The sequence below is a fragment of the Ochotona curzoniae genome, unplaced genomic scaffold, assembly GCF_017591425.1.
Source record: "Ochotona curzoniae isolate NIBS_2020 unplaced genomic scaffold, NIBS_Ocur_1.0 contig_4148, whole genome shotgun sequence".
NCBI lineage: Eukaryota > Metazoa > Chordata > Mammalia > Lagomorpha > Ochotonidae > Ochotona > Ochotona curzoniae.
Genome location: NW_024466146.1, coordinates 7,431,586 through 7,458,849, shown reverse-complemented (window position 1 = coordinate 7,458,849; position 27,264 = coordinate 7,431,586). Strand labels below are relative to the sequence as shown.

The 27,264-nt window shown below is 40.0% G+C and overlaps 1 pseudogene; it reads left to right on the top strand.

The window, feature by feature from the left end:
• Positions 1–2,519: 2,519 nt before the first annotated feature.
• On the top strand, positions 2,520–3,872 carry LOC121159377 (annotated as a pseudogene).
• The last annotated feature ends 23,392 nt before the right edge of the window (positions 3,873–27,264 follow it).

Genomic DNA, 27,264 nt, shown 5'->3' with positions numbered 1-27,264 from the left:
TTTTCATTGAGTAGGACATGTTCTTTCAGGCAAATCCAAGTACCTGGGCCAGATGTCCCAAGCATCACCAGATCCCCCTACCTCTGGGACTCACAAACCCAACACCCACCTAGTAGGTGGCCAGGCAGCCCAAACATTTTCTGTTTGTTGACTGGTCATCTCTACGTCTACTTCAACCTAACAAAAGCCTGACACAAAAGAATGTGGAAATTATTAACCCTATTTATTCAAATGTAGATGATTCATGTAACCAATGCATACTCTACCACTTATAATAGTCAATGTCCAGCATATTCTATTTTATCTGTTGTAGTATCTCACCAGACCCATTAAAAATTCAGTTCCCAAATAGTGACATCAGCAGAATGCTAGAATAGAAAGTCCCAGCTACCTTTCCCTCACAGAAACATTAATTTAACAATATACGGTCCAAACCACCATCAGCAGCAGAGTTTCATTTTCGGGTTTAGGGCACTAAGCAAGTACTCAGCAGATGTGGTTAAGCACTGAAGAAGACGTCTTTCCAGCTCCTGACTTCTCCCTTGGGAAGGAAGAAGACAGTGAGGCAGCAGGCCAGCAACCAAGTGTTCAGGAGGGCAGCTCTGGGGGGCTTGTTCTGGTCTTGCCCCACTCAGAGTACTTTGGAACTGGTATAGTTTATTGTCTTAGCCACTGGGTACAAATAAGGATGGAGGTCAAGTTGCCGCCGCCAAAAACATTCAGTATGATGAGGAGGAGGTATACAAACTGAGGCTTCTCATTTGTGAGAGCAGGAAAATAGTGAACATGCACACAGTATTCTGCTTATTGAAGGCTGTGGGTTCAGGGCTAGCATCATGGCATGGGAAACTCACCCTCAGCCTGTGTTGCCAGCATCCCAGCTGCTGCACTTCTGAACCAGCTCCTAATGGCCTGGCAAAGCAGCAGAGGATGGCTCAAGTTCTTAACTCCCTGCATCTACATGGGAGACCTTGGCTCCCAGTTTCAGACCAGCTCAGCTTTGGCCACAGTGGTCATTATGGGAGTAAACTAGCAGATGGAATGTCTCTCTTCATAATTGTGACCTTCAAGTAAAGTAAGTAAGTAAATCTGAAGCAGAAGGAGGAGGAAGTGGAGACATTTGAAGGGCTGACTGAAATGGCAAGGCTTAATGACCTGGGGCATCAACCAAGAAGAGAGAAGGATCAACTGCTCTAATTAGGTTTAGCCTAATCAGAAGGTGTGTAACTTGAGACTTTTCCTGTGGGAGGCAGAAAAGGAGAGCAGTACGCTGTGCACGTGGCTTTCTGTCTTCCCGAAGGACTGCAAGAGCAGCCAGGATCAGTCTCTCCTGACATGGGTGCTAATGTGCTTGGGCTGCCAGGAGCGGCCTTCTCTCATTCTCTCCCCACTTTCCCAGATACAGGAAGTAACCGGAGATTGGAGGCTGTTGTCTCCCACTTCCTGCCCCTCATTCTTTGACCCTCCCCACACTAATCAGTATTCCACATGGGCATGCATCCCTCTCAACTATGTAAACATCATAAAAAATAAAATGTCTTTTTTTTTTGAAAAAAAAAGAATCACAGATGAAATCTAGAGAAGGAAATGGAAAGTTAAGCTGAACAAGCCAAACATATTTCAATAATGATGGTCCCAATGAAATCCAAATTGAGGTAAATTATAATTAAGTTGTCAAAAATCAATTACAGATAATTTTCAAAGTAGCAAGAATAGAGGGAGTATTTATAAGATGATCGCAATGTTTCTCAACATAAGCCTTGCATGTTAGAAGGAATTGTGATGACACATGCAAGTATTCAAATGCTAAAGGAAAAAATTGTCAATAAAAATATACTTAGCAAGACTGTCCTTCAAAAAAACAGAAAATAAAGGTGTTCTCAGATGAAGATGCACTGAAAGAACTCACAGCTACTACATAAATCTTACAAGAAAGGGAATCTTTCAAGGGGAAATAAAAAGGCAATAAGACTTGCTGGTAAGTTTAAATATATAGGCACATTCAGAACACTATAATATTCTAACAGTAAAGCAGAAATCATCTCTAATCCAGACAAGGTTGTTACAAAATACAAGAAAAATTAAGAATCAAAACATGTGCATTTAAGTGCATTGCTGAAAAGAAGACACCTGTGTGTATTACAAAGCTACAGGAGGTATGAATGATTGAAGATAGGATAGGGGCATAGTGTCAAGCAAGCCTGAAGTAATAGTACTCCAATTTAACTGTAATTAGAATAAGCTGCAGACCTTAAAACGATGATTAGTTCCCACCTGAGGAGTTTTGGATTTAGCAGGACTTAGCTGGACTCTAGAATTTTTATTCCTAATAAGTTTCAGGTTAATGCAAATTTAGGACACTGCATTTTGAAGAAACAATGGTATGAGAATACATATGGCTTCCTATGTTTGGTAGTTGGTAATACCAGTAACTAAACGAGGAAATTCAGAAACAGGGCAACTTGGAAGAGCAGGACACAGAAAAGATAGCAAGGATCCCCTCTGCACTGCTGCCTCAGCTGGAGGATCGTCAGCCTCTGGTGCAAACCAAAAAGCAGACAGACTGACAGAATGTCTCTGAAACAGGCTTCCAGCAGCAAGAGCTTTGGGCGATTCCAGAAAGTTTTTGAATATGACAATGTTGAACTGCAATGCAAAATGAAATGTGGTGTCTACTGGCCACCAAAGGCAGAGATTGCAAAGTGTTCTGTACTGTGTTTTCTATCTGGTTTAACTTGCACATAACAAAATTTCATAACAAAATCCGGTTTTCAGCAAGCTGCCTCTGAACATGGCCTTATTGTCATTGCTCCAGATACCAGGCACCGTGGCTGCAATATTACACATGACAGCTGGGACCTTGGCCCTGATGCCGGATTTTATGCGGGTTCCCTTGAGAGTCTCGGGAATACCAACTACAGGATGTATTCTTAAGAAACAGAAGAGCTTCCCCAGCTCACAAATGCCAATTTTCCAGTGGATCCCCAAAGCTTGTGTATTTTTGGCCACTCCATGGGAGGTCATGGAGCTCTAATTTGTATGTTGAAAAAATCCTGGGTCCTCTCTGTCTCTCCTCTCTGTATATCCGCCTTTCCAATAAAAAAATAATAAAAACAAATCTTTAAAAAAAAAGGGGGGCCCAGCGCGGTGGCACAGTGGTTGAGGTCCTCACCTTGCATGCCCGGGATCCCATATGGGCACCGGTTCTATCCCGGCAGCCCCGCTTCCCTTCCAGCTCCCTGCCTGTGGCCTGGGAAGGCAGTAGAGGATGGCCCAAAGCTTTGGGACCTTGCATCCACGTGGGAGGCCCAGAGGAGGCTCCTGGCTTCGGATCGGCATAGTATCGGCCATTGCGCTCACTTGGGGAGTGAATCATTGGACGGAAGATCTCCCTCTCTGTCTCTCTTCTCTGTATATCCGCCTTTCCAATAAAAAAATAATAAAAAATAAATCTTAAAAAAAAAATCCTGGGAAACACAAATCTGTGTCAGCATTTGCTCCAATGTGCAACCGAGCACTCCGTATTTGGAGCAGAAAGACTTCGGTGCATTTTTTGGGACCAGACTAAAACAAATGGAAGAGTTATGAAGCTGTCCATCTTGTGAAATCCTATACACGTCCTCAGTTGCACATACTAATTGATCAAGGAAAAGCTGATGAATTTTACGAGTTACGCTCTGAGAACTTCATAGCTGCCTACGTGGAGAGGAAAACCCTTGTTGTTTTTAATTCACAAGAGGGATCATGGCCACTTTATTGCAACCTTCATTGCTAATCACACCAGACATCATGCCAAATTCCTGAATGCAAGAAAACTTCACAAAAGAGAATCATCTCTGGAGAAGGAAAATTGTAATAAAGGGAATTGCTGAGAAAGATTTCAAAACATTGGGTTTCATAATGCTAAAATGGCTTCATTCTACAGCTGAGTCACCTAAATAAATGAACCTACTTGCAATATGCAAGGTTATTTCACTACTGTTCTCCTTGAAAAGCACTATTTTACAGCTTTTCCACTTTCACTTGGAAATTCTTTTTGTATTAACTACAAATACTTTCTTGTCACATGCAGAAGTTTAATTTGAGCTCACCAATAAAAGTGATAATTTTTGTAAGAATGAAATTGTATTCCTTTAGGATGTTAATACATTTTCAATGATGAAAAAGATAACAAATTTTACTTTGTCATGAAACGGAGTGCTACCAAAACCAAAACTAAAGGTGATTTTTTTTAGTGTATTTCACATATATGTAAAAACAACTTCATTTTTTTTTCCCAAGCAAGATCTCTGTTAAAGCATGGAAGGTATCCATTGTGTTAAAATACAATATATAATACGTTTGAGTATTTGCTGCCCACTGGCTTATAAATAGATCAAAATAAACTTTTAGCAAATTAAGCTCAGGTTATTTTTTTATTTTTTAAAAAAGATTTATTTTTATTATTTTTTTATTGGAAAGGTGGATATACAGAGAGGAGAGACAGAGAGGAAGATCTTCCGTCCGATGATTCACTCCCCAAGTGAGTGCAACGGCTGATGCTATGCCGATCAGAAGCCAGGAGCCTCTTCCGGGTCTCCCACACGGGTGCAGGGTCCCAAAGCTTTGGGCTGTCCTCGACTGCTCTCCCGGGCCACAGGCAGGGAGCTGGAAGGGAAGCGGGGCTGCCAGGATAGAACTGGCGCCCATATGGGATCCCGGGCATGCAAGGCAAGGACCTTAACCACTGCGCCACCGCGCTCTGGGCCCCGGGTTATTTTTAAACTTCCTTCAACTTGAGCTTGAAAATGACCAAGGTAGTAGAACTTTTCAGTGTGCAGAAGTACTGTGATGCTGAAGGAGATTCCATGACTTTAGACACTCAGTATGTTACTCCTAACTGTGAGTATTGTCCAGTGGATCTCTGGAACCTCTTCATCTGCACGGTAACACTCCAACCCCATTTAAATCTTCATTTCCCCTCCCCTCAGCCACTAGAAACCATATTCTACTTTCCACTTCTACGCATTGCATTACTTTAGATATCTCATTTGCTAGAATCATAATGTATTTGTCTTTCTGCATCTGACTAACTTCACTTAGCCAATGCCTTTCAGGTTCACCTATGTGCTGATATGCGTCAGCGTTTCTTTCATTTTTATAATTGATAATATCCCATTGTATGTTTATGCTACTTTTTATTTATCCATTCATTCATCAGTGGGCACTGAAATTACTTTGTAGTGGCTACTACGAATAATGCTACCCTGAGCATAGGAGTAGTTTTATTGGCTAAAATAAATAATCAAATGTAAGGTTGCTAGACCATGGGGTAGTTCTGCTTTTATTTACTTAAAGAAACCATATTGGCCTGGCGTGGTGTCCTAGAAGCTGAAGTCCTTGCCTTGAACACACCAGGATCCCATATGAGCACCTGTTCTAATCCTGGCAGCCCCGCTTCCCTTTCAGCTCCCTGTTTGAGGCCTAGGAAGACAGTTGAAGGCGGCCCAGGGCTTTGGGAGCCTGAACCCACCTGGGAGACCCGGAGGAGGTTCTGAGCTCCTGGCTTCGGTTTGGCGCAGGCCAGCTGTTGTGGTCACTTGGGGAGTGAATCATTGGATGGAAGATCTTCCTCTGCTTCTCTCTTCTCCTTTGTATATGTGCTTTTCCAATTAAAAACATAAAACATAAAGAAACCCTATCCTGTATTCTGTCTTGTCCGCACCATTGGACATGTGCACAAACAGTGCTTGCAACATTCTTGCAGATGTGAGGTTTTGACTCATTGTCATTTTCGTTACATTTCCCCATAGTTAGTGACACTGAGCACCTTCTCATACACCTGTTGGGCATTTACTTGTACACTTACTTTGGAGAAGTCTCTGTTTAAACTTTGTGTCCATTTGTAACTGGTTTTGGTTTGGGCTTGGCGGGGGGGGGGGGGGGGGGGAATTTTAATTTATCTGTTTTTGTTGTTGGGGTACAGGAATCCCTTATATTTTCTTTTAACTCTTTGTTATGATCTGAATGTCTGTGTCCACCCAAAATTCATAGGCTGAAATCCAATCCCCAATGTGTTGGTATTAAAAGATGGGGCTTTGGAAAGGTTCTAGGGTCCAACCAAGACTCACTATGTCAGGAACTATGGGGTTGAGAACCAGCAGCATATGTTCAAGCCTTCCAGGTGAGCCAATCAGGAAGTCCGGGAACGTGAGAGTGTCTAACATGAAACTGACAAATACTAAATTTGAAAAACACAGAGATTAGCATTGGACAAGACAGCTTCTAACATTCAGAAGCAGAACCGAAGAACAGTGCAACTTTCCACACACAACTGAGGCCCCTGTAGACATTTAACCCAAAATGAGGTGTCTTCAATGATCTATTTTCGTGTTGTACTTTTAGGACAACTCCCATACTAGCGTTCATGGAACAGCCCCTGGAACTTGAGGCTGCCTGGATTGCCTAGTGAACAAAACCTGTTCTGGTTTACTCCTTCCACAGACGTTCTTGGAACAATGGATGGGTACAGCCCAGTTCTCTATACTGATGAAAGGTGGTAGCCTGGCTAGAACCTTTGACATCATCTGTTTAATTACTATCCTCCCAACTAGAGCCCCCATTCCTTGCAAGTAATCACTGGTTCCTGGACTGGACCTGCTAAATGCAGTACCTACTAAACTGAAGGCACTCAGAAAAGATACATTAAACCACCCAAATGGAAATGTATTCCAATAATTGGAGAAACTGACTTTAGCATATTTATTTAGATTTGTTTCAGACAAATTAATGATCCTGATTTTATTTAAGTTCTATTTTCTACGTTTTCTAGTATAGCTTGACCTTGTAAACTAATCAGTAGCAACCACCTACTCCACTGATGTGTAAAGCAGATTCTGTCCAGCAGATGTCAGTAGAGCTCAGTTTAACAATTAATGAATTTGAAAACTTGGGACGGTTTCCTTGCTTCTTGACATTTGAAGAAACAATATACAAATAGATAAATCCACATAACCCACTCAGAGCATTGAAGATACAGCAAGTATTGACTTCGTAATAAATATGACATGAGCGCTAAGCTTCTTCCACTTTGAAGCTCAAAACAATTTAAATTGAATATGATGTTGAAGACTGCCAAAATCATGAAAGATGATAGAAGTGAAAGGCTGTATGATTCTCCCAAGATTTCATGAGAAACATATTAAATATAAGGTTATTTAGTGCAAAAATCTTTTAAATTCGTGTATAATTTTCCTATTATGAATTTTCCATGAATCTTATGAAGACTCCCCTATGTATGACATGATAACGTCATCATGATGTCAGTTGAGAAAGTGTTCTGAAAACACAACTTTCTTAGTTTTTATTCAGGTCTCTTTCCTGTGTCTAGTTTCACTAAAACACCCCTCTTACACTCTTAGAAACACAAAGGTTTCAGATCACTTTAAATTTAAAAGAAAGAGGGGAATGTAAAAGAAGTTCGAAGTTTTTTTTTTTTTTCACTGAGGAAAAATTCACATGCAATTCATGAAATTTCAAGTGTTTTCATATTTAAAATATTGATATACAGACAGCAGATTTAATATCATTATATACACATAATGCTACACATATATTACTTCTTTACCTTCCTTCTTCCCTCTTCCTTTTTTTATCTGGTTTTTAATTTTTGATATAATGTATTTCTAAATTACCTTACTGTCAACAGCTCCATGCTCCATTAAATAATGAATTAAACAAATGAAAAAAGCAAAAAGGCCATAGTTCAGCAGGAATATACACAAGGCTTACAAACAATAATCAACTGTCAATCTCACTCCTACTCAGTAAATTCTATTTACATTTCCCCCAGTGTTTCTCTGTGTTCTGTTCAAATATGCCTTCCAGTTGCTTGAGGGTGAACACACGAGGCCCCACCAAAAGACCTTTAGGTTGTGCTGTGTGCAGGGCTCTTGGGACTGCCCAAATAGGATAGACATGTTGACACTTGATAGTTCAAAACACCTGCGTGCTTCCTCCCATACTTTAGAAACAATTCATCATAACCAAAGACAGTTACCCCCATTTTCATTTTTTCCAGCCAAAAAGAAATGAAATGGCTCTACTGGTATATAGTCCTCCTTAACTTCTCCCCAGCAGTAACAACAACACACACACACTCATAAATATACCTTTACAATAAAATACTAGTGCGTTTTTTAATACTTTTTTATACTTTTCTTACACTTACTATGTCACAATAGATTTAAATATCAGAAAGCTAAGCTTGTAACCTGTACTAAGGAACTATACCATTATGACAACACAGGGAGAAATGTTGGGAAGGGATAGTGTGGAAGGCAGATAGGGAAGTGAATTGATGAACCCCTCGATGCTTACAAAACTATATCATGGAATGTAATAGAAAAATAAAGAAGCCATGTCTTTAACCAGAAGGTGTCCTCAAATCAGACCTCAGATCCGTGTATCTCTCTAGGCTTCCATTTCCTCCAGCCCCTCCAATGCACACACCACGTCACCTACACAATCACATACACGTACCAAACATACACAGCACAAACACATCACACACCACACACACACTTACACTCAAACTCCAAGCTCTGCTGCAATCTTTTCATCTTCTCTTACAATCTCTCCCACCGCCGTGAGAGTCTCCAAGGCACCATTGGGGATGGAGAGGCCTTTTTGTAAAGATTACCTTCCTCTGCAGTAGACCTTTACTGTACTTTCAAAATACCATATCTTCATGGGAAGAAAAGAAATTTATATTCTCAGCAACAATATGGGATAAAAAAGACAAGAAGCAACTGACTTTTATTAATAACTTTGCTGGAATACAGCAAGGTAACATCTGGAATACTTATTACCCATTTGGCATGCTGTTCGTCTCCATGGATAAGATTCAACATGACAAGCTCTGTCAAAAGGAAATAAGCCCTATCTAGTTAAATTAAAATGATTAGGGTCATTTAAACAGAGGAGGTTTAATTTGTATGGATCTAGAAACTTTATACAAACTGGAATACATATGCATTTAATCTTCCCTGAGGCTCAGTTTAAAATTGAAAGAGACTATTACATAGATCTATAATGAGATGAGACGTATCAGAAATTAATTAACTATTACTGCACCATAAGTATGTAGCCCAAAGAATCAAAAAATTTTTTACCTGCAGTTTGTACATAATAATAGAATAAAATTTTCTGTCACAATTCATTACCCACTCTATTATTTTATGAACTCTTTAAACAGAAAATTGAGCATCTAGAATGAATTTAAATTTTTCTATTTGTTTTTTAAAAATTCTCCTACCAAATATATGCTGCCAAGTGAATGTCAAAATCCGATTCACGCTCTACTTTCCATAGTGAGTGTTCATAACCTTTCTGGTATCCATACAGCCTTTAGATTTCTATCGACAGCTATGGATCCCTTACAACGATGTTTCAAACACATATAGTAAAATACTTGGGACGTTTCTATTTAAAGTTGTAAATGAAATTTGAATGCTTAGAATTACAATGAAAAATAAATTGAAACAGTTTTCAAAATATTAAATGTGTGATAGATTAGCTTATGTGTTTCTTTCTCAACACATTTCATAATAAAATCCAATGATGCACCTAATAGCTCTTGTAATTTTGAAGATGAATAAACAGCTACTACAAAGGTGGAATGATACAGCAGCAAAGATGATCCAGAGGTCTCCCTACAGAGACACAAATTTGAACAGCTGTTCATACATAAAGTCACCTTCACATTGCCACATGAGAAGATGCATCGAAGGCAGGAAAAGAAAGCATTGCTGAGTCACCTCTCTCCCAAATCCAAGCGGTACCATGTCAAAGGAGAAGCACCAGAGAAGTACAGAGGCACCCTAGCCAAAGCCAGGAGACTTTTGTTGACAGGAGCCCCAAGATCAGCCGCTGTCTCAGATGGAGACCTGTGCCCCGGACAGATGACTGTTTCAACCTGCGCCACCCTTATCCTCTTTCAGTCTTCACAAATGTTCACATGCTGGTGTAGGATCCTCTTACCACTGGAGGTTCAGGTGCAGCCGGGCTTAGTGTGACCCTGGATGGCCAAAGGATTGCCTACACTTCTCCCAACCAAAGGCAGACAGTAAGAAACAATAAAACTGAACAATGGACTGCATCTCCAACCTAGTAAAATCCTCACTGGGAAGATACTACCACTCCTTTGTTGCGGATGTTATGTTGGGGCTTTTGAGTGATCGGGATGACACTCTGCTGGCTCTACCTTCAGACCAGAGAAGGTCTCCACAAGAAGCTGTTGAACTTATCTGGACAATACGATGCTGGACTCTATGCTTGGTATATGCTTGCAATGAAAGAACCCCAACTGAACTTGAACTGTGGCAATACAGCAAGACGGAGGAATCCACCATTGGGGGAGGGTTGGGGTTGGGGTAGGGGTAGGGAGAATCCCAGTACCTAAAAAAATGTGTCACATAATGCAATGTAATAATAATAAAAAAAAAGAAAGATACTACCATTCCTTGTCTCTGGGCCAGTGTGTGTGGACGAAAGCTCCTGGATTGTCCCTGGCCCCAAATGAAGACTTGTAGCTACGGTCAGTTTGACTTTTATCCCACCAGTATTGACCTCTGCTTATTGGATGAAGCCTTGCAGCAGGCAACCTATTGCAAAGTAAACCTTGGTCTTACTACCTGATATGCTATCCTTCAAGGTGGGGTGTTGTTGACTCCAAATGCCTTCTAGCATTGTAGCAGAGATGGTCACAGGACACTAATCCATTTCTCTCCCACCAACCCCAGCTGGTCAAGAAATGAATCATCAGCCATTTAAGAAACGGATCAGCACATGAAAGATATCTTTCTCTCTGCTTCACTGTTGTCTCTCTCTCTCCTTTACAAAAAAAAAAAAGAACTGTTTTTTAGAAAAGAAAAAGGCTATATAACAATGGATACCACAGAAATACAAATAACTATTCAGGATTGTTATGAACTAACTAAATATATGGCACAACTTTGCAAATACATAAATGAATAATTTTATTTTCACACATCTTAGAAAATTAAATTGTTTCCATTGGAGTGGCTATCACCATAAGAACAAAAAATAACAAATACTGGTGAAGATGTGAAGAAAAGCCTACTTGAATACATAGTTAATGATAAGGCAAATAAATACAGCCACTAGCAATAGCAGGATAGGCTCCACTCAGAAAGTAACAAGCAAATCTTTTGCAAGATCTAATTATTCTACTTCTGCATATTATATACCTGAAAGAAGGGAAGCCAGGCTGGAAAATTAAGATGGTGGAATGGGGTAAGTACATGTTTAAACAAACTGAGAAACATTGGCAGGTGTGAAGCAGAGAGGGCACATTCCAGGAAATAGGAAAGGACAGAACAAAAGCAGAAGGGCCCCTGAAGACTGACAGACACAGGAAACCAGAGGACACAACGGTGTGGTGTTGAAGTGACCAATACTCCAGTTGCAATCAGTGAGCTGCGATCTGAACTGCACTGGCAGCCGGAGCTCCCCCGGAAGTTGAAACTACACCAGGCACAAAGTTCCACCCAAGATAGGTCTGGGTAGCCCACGAGCATCATGGCCAGCAGATCAAAAACTCTAGCAGTGGCACATCAGGCACCATTTTGTACAGTCTAGCAAAAGCTGAAAGACTGCAGAGACAATAATGTGCTACGCGTGCACTGATCTGGGTGTGAACTCACTGAGCTCAGGGCATTAAATTGGTCCCTTAGGGAAAAAAATACTGACTTTGGTATCGTACAACTCAAAAGAGGTCAGTGTGGCCCTCAGATCTAATGGCCAACAGAATCTGGCAACATTACCACCACCAACAACCCAGCTATGTAGGACTCCTGGTGTCTCCCCAATCCTGAGAACTGCTCCAACCAGAAGTGGAAGAAAGTTTGTATAAACAATGGTGCAGCCTCAGCATGGGATCACAGGAGGTAGAGACTGGTGAGCCAAGAGCTGGGGCTAATCAGACCAAAAGAACCCAGACCTGGAATATGCTGGAGGGAGTGACACAAATGACTGTAAACAAAGATCCATGCACCAACCACAATAAGTAAAATCAAACTGTAGACCTATGGGTGACACAGCTAAGAAACCTGCCCCAAGAAGAAGAATCTGATAACTAGAAGTACAGTGACCAAGAGTAAACAAGGAGACACAGATTCAATGAATATTACTGAAGACTTCCCTGCTAAGGAGCAAAACCCTTTGCCAACCTCAGAGTTCACTGAGGAAGACATTAAGAAAATGGGGGATACAGAATTCAAAAAGCTTTTTATAAAGCTTCTTATCAACAATGAGAAGCAAGTAATGCAGGAGTTCAAGGAATTTAAGGAATATGTCATACAGGAAATGAATGAAAGCTTATATATCAGAAATGAAGAACACAGTGGAGCAAATTAAAAGTATAGTGGAGAGTCTCCAAAATAGAATGAAAGAGGCAGAAGAAAGAATCTCAGAATTGGAAAATATTTCCAATCACCAGGAATAAACAAACAAAAAGCTGGAAGCAGAGCTGGGTTAAGCCAATAGTGTCAGAAAGACACAAAGACACAAGAACTGAAAACAGTATTAAAGACAAAAGAACTAAAAGACACTATTAAAAGGCCAAATATAAGAGTTATGGGAGTCCCAGAAGGTGTAGAAGGAGAAACTTGAAATAAAGGTGTATTCAATGAAATAATCAAGGAAAACATCCCTGATCTGGAGAAAGAATTGGGAAACAAGATCCAGAAGGGGTACAGAACTTCAAATAAGGTTGACCAAAAGTGATTTTCACCACAACACATGATATTCAAGCTCTCTTCAATGAAGCATAATTTAAAAATCTTTAAATGTACATGTGAAAAAAAAATCAACTGACATATGGAGGAATGGCAATCAGACTCACATGAAAACTCTCACAGGAAACTCTGTAGGCCAAAAGAGAAGAGAGCTACATATTCTGGATTCTAAAAGCAAAAAAATTTGAGCCCAGGGTAACACATCCAGCAAAACTTAACTTTGTCTTTGAAAATGAAACAAAATTCTTCCACAGTAAAGAAAAGGTAAAAGAATATGCCTCTTCCAAACCTGCCCTACAAAAGATACTTCAAGATGTTCCCTTAACAGAGAAGACAAATAGCATCCACCAAAACCAAAGACAAATGTGAAGAACATCCCAGCAAAATAATAGAAGACTAAATCAATGAACACCCCATTGCTAAAATCACAGGGCCAAATTACCACCCATTCAAATTTACTTTGAATGTAAATGGCTTAAATTTATCCATCAAACATCATAGAATAGTAGATGGATTTAACAACCGAAACCCATCTATTTGTTGTCTACAGAAGACATATCTCACCAACAAAGATCAGCACAAACTATATTTCATGGAGTTTTAAATAAAATTTAAATAAAATTTATTTTTAGTTTCATCTCTTCAAAACTCTAATTAAATTCTTCACTTGATTTTCTTCAGCGACACATTAGTCATTCAGTAGCATGTTATTTAACTTCATAGCATTGTAAATCTCTTTTTCTTCCTGTTGCTGATTCTGTATTGTGGCTTTTCATTTAAGGGACCATATAGTAACTGTGAAATGGGGACTAACATATCCAGATGTGAGGATGCAAGGTAGTATGCATCTCTACTTCCAGATCAAAGATGGACTCCCAATGAAACTATTAACTATATGTTGACAATAGGATGCAGGACTCTGTGCCACTGTCCATGCCTGCAATGATGCACATATGACTAATTGTAAAGAACTATACTATAGTAATGATATAGGGGGACTTTGTTGGAGGAGGAAGCTTGGGGAGGCGGTAAGAGAAATCCCAGGGCCTATGGAACTTTATCATAAAATGATAACAATAATTTAAATAGTAAAAGAAAATAACTGATGTCATGGTGCAGCACATTGAGCCACCATCTGCAATGCTGCAATGTGGAGGGCTAGTTCAAGCCCCAGATGCTCTTCTTCCAATCCTGCTCCCTGCTGAGAAGCCTAGGAAAGGAGTGGATGACGGGTCTCTGACACCCTTATGGAGACCCAGCTGCAGTTCCAGGCTCTTGGCTTTGGCCTGGCTAAGCTCTGGCCATTGCAGCTATTTGGGAAATAAACTAGCACGTGGAAGATGTCTGTCTTCTCCCTCTCCCTCCCTCCCTCTGTCATCCTTTCAAATAAATAAAATAAATCTCTTAAAAAAAAAAAAAGAAGGGAAGCCATCATTTGAAAGAGATGCCTGCATTCCCGTATTTACTGCAGCACTAGCAACAGTCAAGGTATGAAATCAGGTAAGACGGCCATTCATAGATGCTTACATACAGAAAATGTGTTATATATACAATGTACTGTGTTAAAATGAAGCATGTTGAACACCCCACACAAAACTACATGTATATGTGTGTGTATGTAGCACAGTATATATCAGAATAATACATATATGTATAACAAAATATTATATATTGATATAGTAGTATAATATATAATACTGTTATATATTATGTATATTATATATTATAATACATAATGTTATTCTATAATATGTTATATATGTTTTATACATATATAACAGAATATTCTGTCACAAGAAAATAAATTGAGATTTGCAACAACACAGGTAGAATCAGAAACCATCATAGCTAAAATAAGCCTGACGTAGACAAACAACACATGTTCTCTTTCCCATGGAAGTTACTGTCTATCTGCATACATATATGTATATATTTATATATCTAATGTATCTGATCTTAGAATAGTGATTACTAGAAATTAGAAAGCATGAAGAGAGTTGGGGAATAATGGGAGGCTGAATAACAGTTATCAAAACATCATCAGATAGAAGTAACAAGCTCTAGTAATGGCAGAGGAGGGTGACTGCAGTTCCCAGTAATGTGGACTACATACTGTGTAAAGAACTGGAAAAGCCAGAAGAGAGAAGCTGGTAAACTACAAACACAAATGGAAATGGAATGGCTAGTAGCAGCCTCGTTTGATGGATATATGCTGTATGTATAGCATTATAATATAACACTACATCGTTCGCCATAAAAATGCAGGTTAAAAATTAAAATCTGTCTGAAAACTCCCTAGTATTTACAAATATCTGAGAGCATCCATTTTGTTTAAAAAAAAAAAAACAAAAAGTATCCTCTGAGTAAATAAATAAGTCCTGGAGAAAAGAAATAACTTTGCACTGATCACCAGAAGTTCATTAAAGTCATGATTCCAGCGCTAAGCAAATGAGCCCGATGCAGTTCAGCAGCCAGAGGAGCCCTGCGGAAGCTCATCCGCTCACAGCCAAACGCAGCTTGCAAAGCAGACCGGTAACCTTCAGTTCGCTGAGGAGGAACTCACCCAGAGCTGAGCTCCCAGTGTGCAGCACAGCACAACTGCCACATTCCTCCTTTGCTTTATGTCCTGTTGCCACACAACATAGTCTTATCACAGACACTTATAAAGGCACTGATTTTTAAATACCTTGCTTAAATATATGATTATGAAAACACTGGGTTACTTTTGTATTTTACACTATTCTTATATCTAAAACAGGTTTTTCAACTGTAATATAATAGTAATAAATCTTGTTATTTTTAAAAAGTTGACAACAGCTTTCTGAAAGGCAGCTTTACGGAAAAAAGGAAAAACAAAGATCTTCCGTCTGCTCATTTACTCCCCAAATGGCCCAAATCAATCAGCAGGCCCAAACTGAACTGGTGTGAAGTTAAGAGCCAGGAGCTTCTTCTATGTTTCCCACATGGTTACAGATACCCAAGGACTTGAGCCATCCTCTGCTGCCTTTCCAGACCATAATTAGGGAGCTAAATTGAAAGTGGAACAGTTGGGACACAAACCGGCATCCACATGGAGTGCCAGCACTATAGGCAAAGGATTACCTTGCTATGCCACCACACCAGCCCTAATTACTTTTACTGTGAAGAATTTAATATTCTCCCTGAAAAGTATTTCATTCAACAACACTTATTCACCGCCTTTCTGTGGTGTGCTGTATGACATGAGAGTTGATACAGGGGAGCCATTGCCAAATAAGACTTTTAGACAGTTATAAACTACTAGGAAAAATAAGTGAGTGGGGCCTGGCGTGGTGATCCAGTGCCTAAAGTCCTTGCCTTGAATGCGCCAGGATCCCATATGGTCACCGGTTCTAATCCCAGCAGCTCCACTTCCCATCCAGCTCCCTGCCTGTGACCTGGGAAAGCAGTCGAGGACGGCCCAAAGCCTTGGGACCCTGCACCCATGTGGGAGACCTGGAAGAAGTTCCTGGCTCCCGACTTCAGATCAGCACAGCACCAGCACTGTGGTTACTTGGGGAGTGAATCATCGGATGGAAGATCTTCCTCTCTGTTTCTCCTCCTCTCTCTGTATCTGACTTTGCAATAAAAATAAATAAATCTTTACAAAAAAAATAAAAAAAAAAACCAAATGAGTGAGCAAATAAATTACTCCAACACCAAGTCTGTAATTTTCATAGCAAATTACATACCAAGCACCCCTGGAAGAGGGCCCATCTTTCTGGGGCTCAAGGCGTATGCAGAAAGGGAAGCAAGGACACTAGTGTGGAAAATGCAGCTCTGTGAGATGACCATGCCGAGGAGAGCCAGTGAAGGAGCATGTTTGCAGAGGTGGTACAAGAAGTGAAGACAGCAGCAAGTTTCAGAAAAGGATAGAGAAAGATGAGAGAGATGAGGCGCTACAGGGGAAACAGTCTGAAATCTCTCATTCAGGGCTCAGCGATGTTTAGGGAGTAAATGCTCACCTTGCAACCACCAGGATCCCATGAGGATGCTGGCTCGTGTCCTGGCTGCTTCACTTCCTATCCAGTTCCCTGTTTGTGGCCTGGGAAAGCAGTCGAGGACAGCCCAAAGCCTTGGGATCTTGCACCCATGTGGGAGACCTGGAAGAGGCTCCTGGCTTTGGACTGGCTCAGCTTCAGCCACTGTGGCCAGCTGGGAAGTGAACCAGTGAACAGATCTTTCTGTCTGTCTCTCTCCTCTCTAAATCTGCCTGTCCAATAAAAAATAATATAAATTTTAAAAAACAATTTCTTGTTAAGCAAATTTGGATGTTATCTTGTGGATCATCAACAGCAGCAGCTGAAAACTTGCTGGTAGCATGCACTGTCAGACCCTGTCACAGAACTAAGATGGAAATCTAAGCATGGAGCCCTGCGATTCGCTTTGTTCTGAACTGAACTAAATTTGAGAGCAGCTGCTGTTGATATGAGCAGGTGACATCACAAACAGTAGGTTCAGGGAAATCATCAAATTGTAGAAAAACCAGTTCTTCTAGCTTAGCAAAGTGAAGAAAGATGGCCTTGCACATTAAAGATTGCTGACTTATTCATGTATGTGGAAGATGGGTTAGAGAAAGGAGAAACTGAAGACCTTTAGCTGCCATGTGCCAGGGAAAGCCAGGTAATCAGAACCAATGAAGTGGCAGTGAAGATGAGCAAAGTGGACAGACCCGTAAGACAGACCTAACAGACGAGTCTGCTAGGACACAGGGGCTGAGGGAAGGAAAGAGTCAGTGCTGACCCATTCCTTCAGCGTTTCCCTTGAAGTCTGGCTTGGATATCCTTTGGATGGCTAGTGCACTTGACTTTCAATTACGTAGTCCAACTCACATTCAGGGTACTGTCAAAAACTCACTTTAGAAAAAGTCTATGCAGACCCACTCCTAATGATTGATAATGCATGAATTTGAATTCCTCCAGGAAGTAAACCATCCAGACTCAGGAATTTTAGGAACAAAGGAAGAACATGCTCATCAAAAAGACCTAGCATCAGACTGAAATGTCTTTGTAAAGAAATGGTCAAAAATGTTCAACCACGTGACATAGGAGTCAGTCTGTGTCAAAATGACCCAAAGGCAGCTTGAAGCAGCTTCTGAAGATTGATGCCAAAAAGATTTAGCTAAAGAAGAAACAAAGCTGCTGGATTACGATGCAATAGTACAACCGCCGCATGCATTCCTGTGGTCATTGGGTCCCTCTGAAACACGCTAACTCTGATATTTTCTATTTTAGTGCTGTTTCAATATTTGCATCAATTTTCTTCATTTACCTCATTCTTTTTTCCTCTGCTTATATATTTTCAACCGGCTTGTCTTCAAGGTTACTAATTATTAGTTATATTTGAGCTATGCTGCCACTGATGTTTTCCATTGTGTTCTAAAGTTTGCATAATATACTTATCAGCTCAAAAATTTGATTTTTCAAAAATTGCTTCCATCTCTAGGTTAATTTTCTCTTCGAGAGTGCTGACTCACTTATCTGTGTTTCCTGTGAGTTCATGAGTTTCCTTAAGGCAGATACCTTAAATTATCATGAAAAAATTTTCAGGTATCACTTTGTTATCTGTTATGCTTCTGGCACTCTATTTTGTTCATTAGATAAGTCCACATTAGTATTCCCTGGACGCTCTTGATTTTTGTTAGCATAAGATAAGAGCTTTGCAGCAAAATGTTAATTTCTAGTGGTTTGGCATTTTATTTCCTGTCCTTACTAATCTTCGAGAAATCTGCTTACTTTCTCTAAGCAGTTCTTTGGGTTAAGGCTTTTCATGTCTACTGTGGTGCATTGTCACTATTTCAACACTAGAGGGCACTTGGTCCCGGGTGCCCACTCCACATCCACAGATAGTCGGCCTGTGTCTAAAATGAGATGGTCCATCCCTGAAAACCTCTTCCTAAGGCTGATGTTGGCCAGATGTTCATTCACGGCCCACTTTCCTGTGTTCACATACCCTGGTATTCTGCCTGGCTCTGAACATCACCAGCTCAGATTCTAGAAGCACCAACTCTAGATTCCTATACAATGTTTTGACAGCACCCTTCCTTTTCCTCCCACCCCTAAGATTCCCCAGACATAGCCAGCCTTTTCATGTGGTGACGCCTAGAGCTTGGGGATGAATTGACTTGGCACTACCATGACCACCGAAGTCACAATGTCAGACCACACGCAGAGCACATAGCCCACCCAGATTAGCATAGCACAGGAGTAAGAACGAAGCCATGCTGCTATGATACACCTGCTACTGAGGTGGACCCACAGCCTGATACAACCATAACAAGTCACAAATGATCTTGACTGGGTTATAAGCCAAATTAATTGAGGCCATGGGTCATTGTTGTCCCTGGGGCCCATCTGTTGACCCTGGGAACAGAGACAGGTAGGATTCCTCTCACTGCTGGGTTTCACCAGCCAAATCACTGCCATGTGCTCATTTCCATGTTCTATTCTCCAGTGTCTGGTGTGTTGCTTCTCACTACGAAGCCCATTTTGAGGTAAATTTGATAGATGTAGTTGTGGCCTAGGCATTAAAAACTTTGGGCTTTATCTGACATTTAGTCTGATCATGGCACATTCAGGATCTATTCTATTTATCTTGTTCTGTTGCCCAGAACTGGAAAATTGCTCCGGTGCCCACCAGGAGTTGGGAAAATGGAGGATTCCTGGCAAAGGCAGGCCCAAATGCTATGTCTGTAGAAACAGCAACCACAGAGTCTGGTCTCCCAGTGACCCGTCTCGTGGTGGACATGATGCTATATGTTTAGTCTGAGGACTTCATTCCCTCTTCTCCCTTGTCTGGAGGAAAGGAACTCCTCTCCCTGCTGCATGGTAGGAGAGGGCAGTGGACCTGTCTTGCTCCTGCTTTCTTCCACGCACCTCTTCTTACTTTACACTGAAACCGTGTCCATAGTTTTTCACCTGGCTTCCTTAACTTGGTGCATGAGTAACTGGTCAAATCAGTGTCCTTGTGCAGAAATGGTTGTTGGAACATGTTAGCTGCCATCTTGCTTCACTCTCCTGGAACAATTCAACTTTTCAACTTAACTGTGTTGCCGGGCCATGCTTTGATGTGTATCCAGCAGAAGTCATACTTTGAATTTTGAACATTCCACTTTTCCCAGGCTACAGAGAAACACCATATTACTCTTGGGATGCTGGGCAACAATAGGGTGCCACTGTTCCCAGTCAGCCATGTTACCACAGAGTGAAAAAAATAGTGCTTCACAGTGTACTGTGTTGCCAACCTGCAACATTTGGTAGTTTAGGTGTATCAACTACAGATGCCACTTACACTATTTTCAACTTATGATGAGCTGATGTTGGGATAATCTTATCATAAGTCAAGGAGCATCTGAGCTCAAAGACACGTGGCTGCTGTTGAGGTTTGCTGAAGACTAGAGCCCAAGCACACTGGTTTTAGAGTCGAGGACTTCCAAGATTTCTAAACACATCCCTAGAACAAGTTAGCTCACTTTTTACTAGCAACTCTACCTACAGATCCCATAACAGCAAAGCATGGCTTTATTCTTTGTACCTTTCTCGGAAACAACGTGCAACTCTAAAATGCTATAATTAATTATTAAACTAGACTAGTACATGTTAACAAGACTCTACTCCAAAATCCTTGGTTTAAGCAAGCAGGCTCCTATACAATACAGTGTAATACAATACAATAAAACAGGCTCCTATACAATGCAGCAGACTAATCCAGGGTAAAGATGTGGTTGGGTTGGAACTGGAGTTAAAGGAGTGTTCCTTGGGGGCTTGGGAATCTCCTCCAGGCAGGAATGTGCTGCTGGGAACACTTGATATCTGAACACTTCTGCAGTGACTGCAGTCTGTCATCATTTCACAGCAACTCCAGCCAGCAACCAAATCCACACTTAGCTCCCCCCAGCCCACATCAAACCAGAGTCCAGCCTAGAAATAGTTTCACCGCTGCCTTAATGTCATCTGGGGGCAGGAACAAATGTTCTACATGGTGGCGCCTGTTGGCTCTGATCAAATTAAGGAGTTGAGCGTGTTTCCACCATTTGGTTGAGTTTTATTTTAGTCCCCCAAGTCCCATTGCTCCTGTTTCAAGTTCTGGCACGTTCTTACTGGCTGAGGTCGTACTGCCTTATCACTGAGAAAATCTTCCTCAAGTAGAAATGCCACATGCCATATCCATCCTAAGAGACACTTGGTGTCCAAGAAACCAACCGTGCAGCTGTTGTCTAACATCATAAAGGCTACATCTTCCTTTCAGCATGTTTAAAATCATCGCCACAGAGTATAAGTTATGCCATTTTAAGAGTTAAAAAGGACCTTTTCACGAGCAAAAAGTAAAGTTTATTTTATAGACTCAGGTTTTGTTTGTAGAAACAGACTAAGTTTTAGAATTAGTCAGGGATATCTAATTTTACTTTTGAAAAGAAAGACCATACAAATCACAAATTTTCTTCCATTCTAGAAGTATTCCCTTAAATCAAATACTTTGCTAATATTTTCACCTATAAATATCCAATCTGATATGGTTCCAATAAATATTCACTGGTATTTATAGATAATTGACATAACTCCATCTTAATGTCCTTAAGTTTATATCCCTTGGTATTCCTCATGGCAAGAAAAGTTTCAAAACCATGGTAACTTCAAATGGCATCATCCTACAGGTACTTAGAATCCTTTATATAGCCCATCTGATACTGACATGAAACAGCTTCTTCTTGTAGGTTCATAGCTTTTCTTCAGCATCATCAGAAGGGAAATTCATGCAGGTCAACAAGGACAGAAAGACACAGAGAGAACAAACTGAATATTCTTCACCATGTCCTCTGTCATCCTAACTATAAATAGCAAACCAGTACTAGTAACTGAAGAAAATACATGCCAATAAAATTGTTTTGATTCCCTTGTCCAAAGTCCTAAAATCATAGAGAAACGAAAACTACTTCTACCTGGAAGCAAGTAGACACTGAATGAAGAAGTGATATGAATTGTCTAATTGCTACAAATAAACAGAGGTTCAATTATTGGGGCTGATGTGGTGGTATAGTGGGTTAAGTGGACGCCTGCACTCCAGTAATATGGGCATCAGTTTGAGTCTTGGCCACTTCACCTTTAAACCAGTTTCCTGCTAGTGCACCTGGTAATGTAGTGAAGGATGGAACAAGTACTTGGGCCCTTCATCCATGTGGGAAACCCAGTTGAAGCTCCTGGCAGTCACAGGCATTTGGGGATTTAACTAGAAGATGCAAGATCAAGCCTTTCACAGTAACCTAGTGGCTAAAGCCCTTGCCTTAAATGCACCGGGATCCATTATGGGCACCTGTTCGTGTCCCAGCTACTCCACTTCCCATCCAGCTCCCTGCTTGTAGCCTGGGAAAGCAGTCAAAGACGGCCCAAAGCCTTGGGACTCTGCACCTGCATGTGAGACCTGGAGGAAGCTCCTGGCTCCTGGCTTCAGATTGGCTCAGCTCCAGCTGTTGTGGCCACCTGGGGAATGAACCAACAAACAGAAGATCTTTCTGTCTCTCCTTCTCTCTGTAAGTCTGAGTTTCCAAGGGAAATCCCAGAGTCTATGGAATTGTACCATGAAAGTAAAAAATAAAATAAGAGGGAAAAAGATCCGACTTTCCAAATAAATAAATAAATATTTAATGAAAAAGAAGATGGAAGATCTCTAACTCTGACTTTAAAATAAACAAATAAAACTTGGCTTTAAGAGAGAAGCTGAATAGATTCGGGAAGATGGCTGACCGAGGAGGGCAGGCGTAGAGGAGGATGCAGTAAAAAAGGGATGGGATACAGTGGAGGGAAGTGTGGCAGAACAGAAAACTGCAGAAAAGAGTGCTTGAAGCTTTCCTGAACACCGAGCAACCAAGAAGAATCACGTAACTTGCAAGGAATCTGGAGAAAGAGAGAAGCTGAATTATGACTGTGCATTGTTCAGGTTGGTACAGAAGTTAATATGGTTTGTCTCTCCCCAGTCAGCTCAGCATCAGTAGCTATGGACATATCTCAACACAGTGCTGACTTGCAGACTAACTGAGTAGATACTTTTTGCCCCCTCTAAATTACATTTTTTATGTGAGGGCAGAGGTGAGTCTGGTTACTCTGCTTCTTATCAAAATTTCTGCATCTGTACCTGGAAAGAAACAGATGTTGGCTCAGATATCTGAGCTTATGCTATCCACATTGGAGGCCTGGCTGGAATTCAAGGCTTCTCATTTTCACTGGCCCAGTCGTGGACTTAGCAGCCATTTGTAGGATGAACCAGTTTATAGAAACCCACACACTCTTTCATCATTCTCTTTTTTGGATAAATAAATAAATCTCTAGAAACAAAGATAAAAATTTAGAAAGTTCTCAACACCAAAAAGAGCCAGCTTCCTTGCTTCTCTTTGAGAAACCAAATTAAAGATTGTGGGAATAAATGCAGGAGAAAGAAAAGCACTGCCAACTTTCCTCTTTCTTTCTCTAAGAGACAAGTGTCTTCTGCTAGGTGTCTGCATCAGAGCTGAACACTTCTAAAAAAATTACAAAAGGAATAACTGATAAAGCACTAAGAGAGAGCAAGGCAGTGAAACAACCGTTCAGTGGAGAGTTGTATCATTGTCTCATTTTGCACAGAAGCACAGAGATTTTAAACAATTTATCTAAGTTTATTCCAAATCACACAACTTGTAAGTGTTAAGCCAGGATTCAAATCTTTCCTGCTATAAATGTACATGCTATTCCAATGAAAATGTTCTGCCTCTAAAATAGGAGATGGGCTTAGTTGTATCTAGTTACTTCTAGCATCAAAATTATGAATCTATAAAAATAATTTTAAGTTATAGACAAATCATATAGAAGTTTCTTAAATTTCATTTCCTTTTATATAGGAAAGAAATACAATATGCAAGGAGACAAAAAAAAAACGTGACTTTTTAAATACACAAAACTGCCTATCAGCTAAACTTCCAAATCATATTTGTTCTTTCCCCAGGATATAAAATTTGCTGAGTAATTCTAATGTGATATCTTGTCATTGATTTTCTTCCAGTTCATTCAAATGAATTGTTTTTGGTCTTATCAAAGATTACTTCTACATTTGGCATTTTCTAATATTCAGATTTGCCACTTTTTAATATTAATACTTAGGGAAGTTCTCATTAGATTTCTGGAATTTACTCTTCTTTTCTCTTCCCTCCACTTTCTCTTTCCCTCTCTCTCTCTCCCTCTCTCCCTCTCTTTATCTCTTCTCTACCGCACGCCCTCTCTCCCTCTGTCTCTTTCCCCTGTGTTTTTATCTTCCCTTACTTTCTTCTTTAGTAATTAAGGGTAAAATTCAAAGATTCATAAGGACCTTGGCAAAACAGTAACAGAAGCAGAGCTTTTTGTCTTATCAAATTCAAACCTTAATATATAAAAGAGGAAATGTAGTCATCAAAACTCACATTGACGAGCTAGCATTTGGTACAACTTAAGATGCCATATGCCTCACTTTTATTCCCGTCAAGGGTTCCTGATTTGTATTCCAGCTACTCTGAGAGACAACCGAAATTATGGTTCAAGATTTTGGTCCCCCAAACCTTGTGGAGGTCCAGATTGAGTTCCAGGAGACAAGCTTTGGCATACTCCAGCCCTGGCTATGTGGACATTTGGGAGTGCCAACAAATATAAATGTCTCTCTCTCTCTCTTTCTCAAACTCCAAGTAAAATGAAAAAAAATACCTCACATTACTCTATCAAAGTGCAGTATGAGATCAGGAAGGACATAAGATGTGCATCTGCATGGAACATTCCTCACAGTTCTAGCAAGGTGGCCCAATGCAGTGCCACCTGCACCTTAGGCACACATCCATGTAGGTGTTTCATCACTGTCTCCATTTAGAAGAAGTCTGAGTAAGAGTTATGGAAGCAGAGAGAAAAAAAAATGATCTGAAGAATACACTGATCAAACTTATACTGAAACCTGACAAAACCATTACATATCCTGTAGTTGTATCACTACAGCCACTCTGTAAACAAGCAGTGAATGAGCAGCACCAGCGGGATCCTTGGAAAGAAAGGGCAGGGGCATCTGAAAGAGAACACTGGGCAAGGTATTTGAAACACAAACTATCTTTTTTGATTTCAGTTTTATAAACATGAAGAGAAAATTGCATGTAATTCATAGATACTATTCCCAGAACACAATACTATTTTCCTCTTTCCCTGCCTCCTCTCTTCTTTCTTGTTTTCATTTAAAATTTCTGTGACAACATGTTTTTAACTTACTTTACAACCAGGATTTTAATGATCTTTTCTTAAAAAAAGATGTATTTATTTTTATTGAAAAGTCAGAAAAACAGAGGAGAGACAGAGCAGAAGCTCTTCTGTCCATTGATTTACTCCCCAAGCAGCCACAATGGCCAGAGCTGAGTTCATCTAAAGCCAGGAGCCAGGAGCCTCTGCTGGGTCTCTCACATGGGTGCAGTGTCCTAAGGCTTTAGGCCATCCTTTACTGCCTTCCAAGGCTACAAGCAGGGAGCTAGATGGGAAGCAGGGCAGCCAGGAATAGAACTGGCACCCATATGGGATTGTGGCGCGTTCAAGGCGAGGACCTCAGTCGTTAGGCCACCGTGCTGGGCCCAGTTTAATACTCTAGTACAGATTTCAATGAGTAAAAAGTGGAAAAACCTCTGATCAGCAGGAATATGGACAAGGGCTATAAAAAAAACAATCAAAACCAAAACATGTCAATTTCACTCATATGAATGAACTTTCTTGTACTCTATATATCCTGCTATCATAAATTTGATATTATTATATATAGATTCCTAGTAGTACAGTCTTCTTGATTTCACCTGTCTTATTGCTCCAGTATCATCAACTTCCACAACATGTTCTTGTGATATTCCCTACATTGATTTCACTATAAACTAGGCAAAAAATAATATGGGTCACATAATCTCTAAGATGAGGGAACAGATACACTCAGGGAAGAGAGATCAGAAGGCTTCAGCCCTCATTTTAATCCCATACTTGAAACAGTGTCTCCTTTCTCTTTGAATCTCCTACAAACAATATGAATTTTAGAAATACATAAATGCCAACATAAGCATAATTTTATTCCACAATAATCTTCAATTCGATGCAAGGATTATGTGGTTAGAAGAAAGCTTTGTACTAGAGCTTAAAGGCTCTAGTAGGAAAGAACATGCTATGTATTTGAAATAGCAATACTTTCAAAGAAAACCTCAGAACTTTGTAAATATTTGTCATTGAATCCAGTTACTAAAATTGGTTTATGTGTATCCTCAATACATTTAAATAAGAGTGGATACTAATTCTCATTATGTATTTTTTGGTAATTATTATAATACAAACTAATAATTATATTTCAATTAAAGCAAATATATTGCAACTGTTGACTACAGAATCGTTATGAAATCAAAAAAACACTAAGAAATACAATCAGAAAAATGTCAACAGGGAGGCAACAAAGACGAAAGGGAGCCTTTTTCCTGAACAGGCATTTCTCAGGCTAACCCTCAGGAGGATTTATCCCTCTGCCTCTAACCATGCATGACTTTTTTCTAACAAATATTTATCGAGATCTGTTCCACGTTGACCTTGGTTCTCACATGACCTGGCGTGATAACAATTATTTCCACTCTCCAGAGGCACGTGAGGCATTTCAAGAGTATGGGAATTACTATTTTAACATTGAGAAGGAAGAAGTATTTTCAACTACATACAAATTGAGGAATTTTACAATGAGTTTTTATCCAAAGGCCACATTTTCAATCTCTTTTTTTCCCCAATTTCCCACTGGAACTATCTAACCAATAGAAAAAGAAGACTTCTAAATCTTTAAGGGACCTTACAGTGCTACCCCAAATATGACACTTTTAATGATTTTTTTTTTAGGAAATACAAAAAGTGAAATAAAGTAAGGGAAAATAACAACCAGTCAGTTTATGACAGAGCCAGCCCCAGGAAAAATAACTCCCTTTTTGTCACTGCCATTCCCATCAAATATCCCTCAATCAGAAGACAAGATGGTAACAAGAGGTCGAGAGAGTCATGACTATGGAAAGAATTCCAGTCTTACCTCAACCTCCAGTGGTCACATGAATCTGCATTGAGTAGATCCTTGAACTTCCTTAAACTCACATATAAAATCTGTATGTTTCTGGTTATATTATGTTCCCAGACACATATATTCATTTAATGATATGATATGATATGATCATAAAATAAATTTTGGAAATATATAACACAATTGTCTATTATTATGTCTTAAAATGGCTTTGGAAGAAATTGTACAACTCTAAATTACATCAGCAAATACCAAGAAATGAGAAAGAAAAGATACGTGGACACTCACATGTTCAGCTTTCTAGGCCGAATCCATTAGGAACTAGTTACTTAATTGTTGAAGTTGGTAGTGAAGTACTCTTTTAAGTATCTTTGATGTGAAATTTCTAAATAGCTGT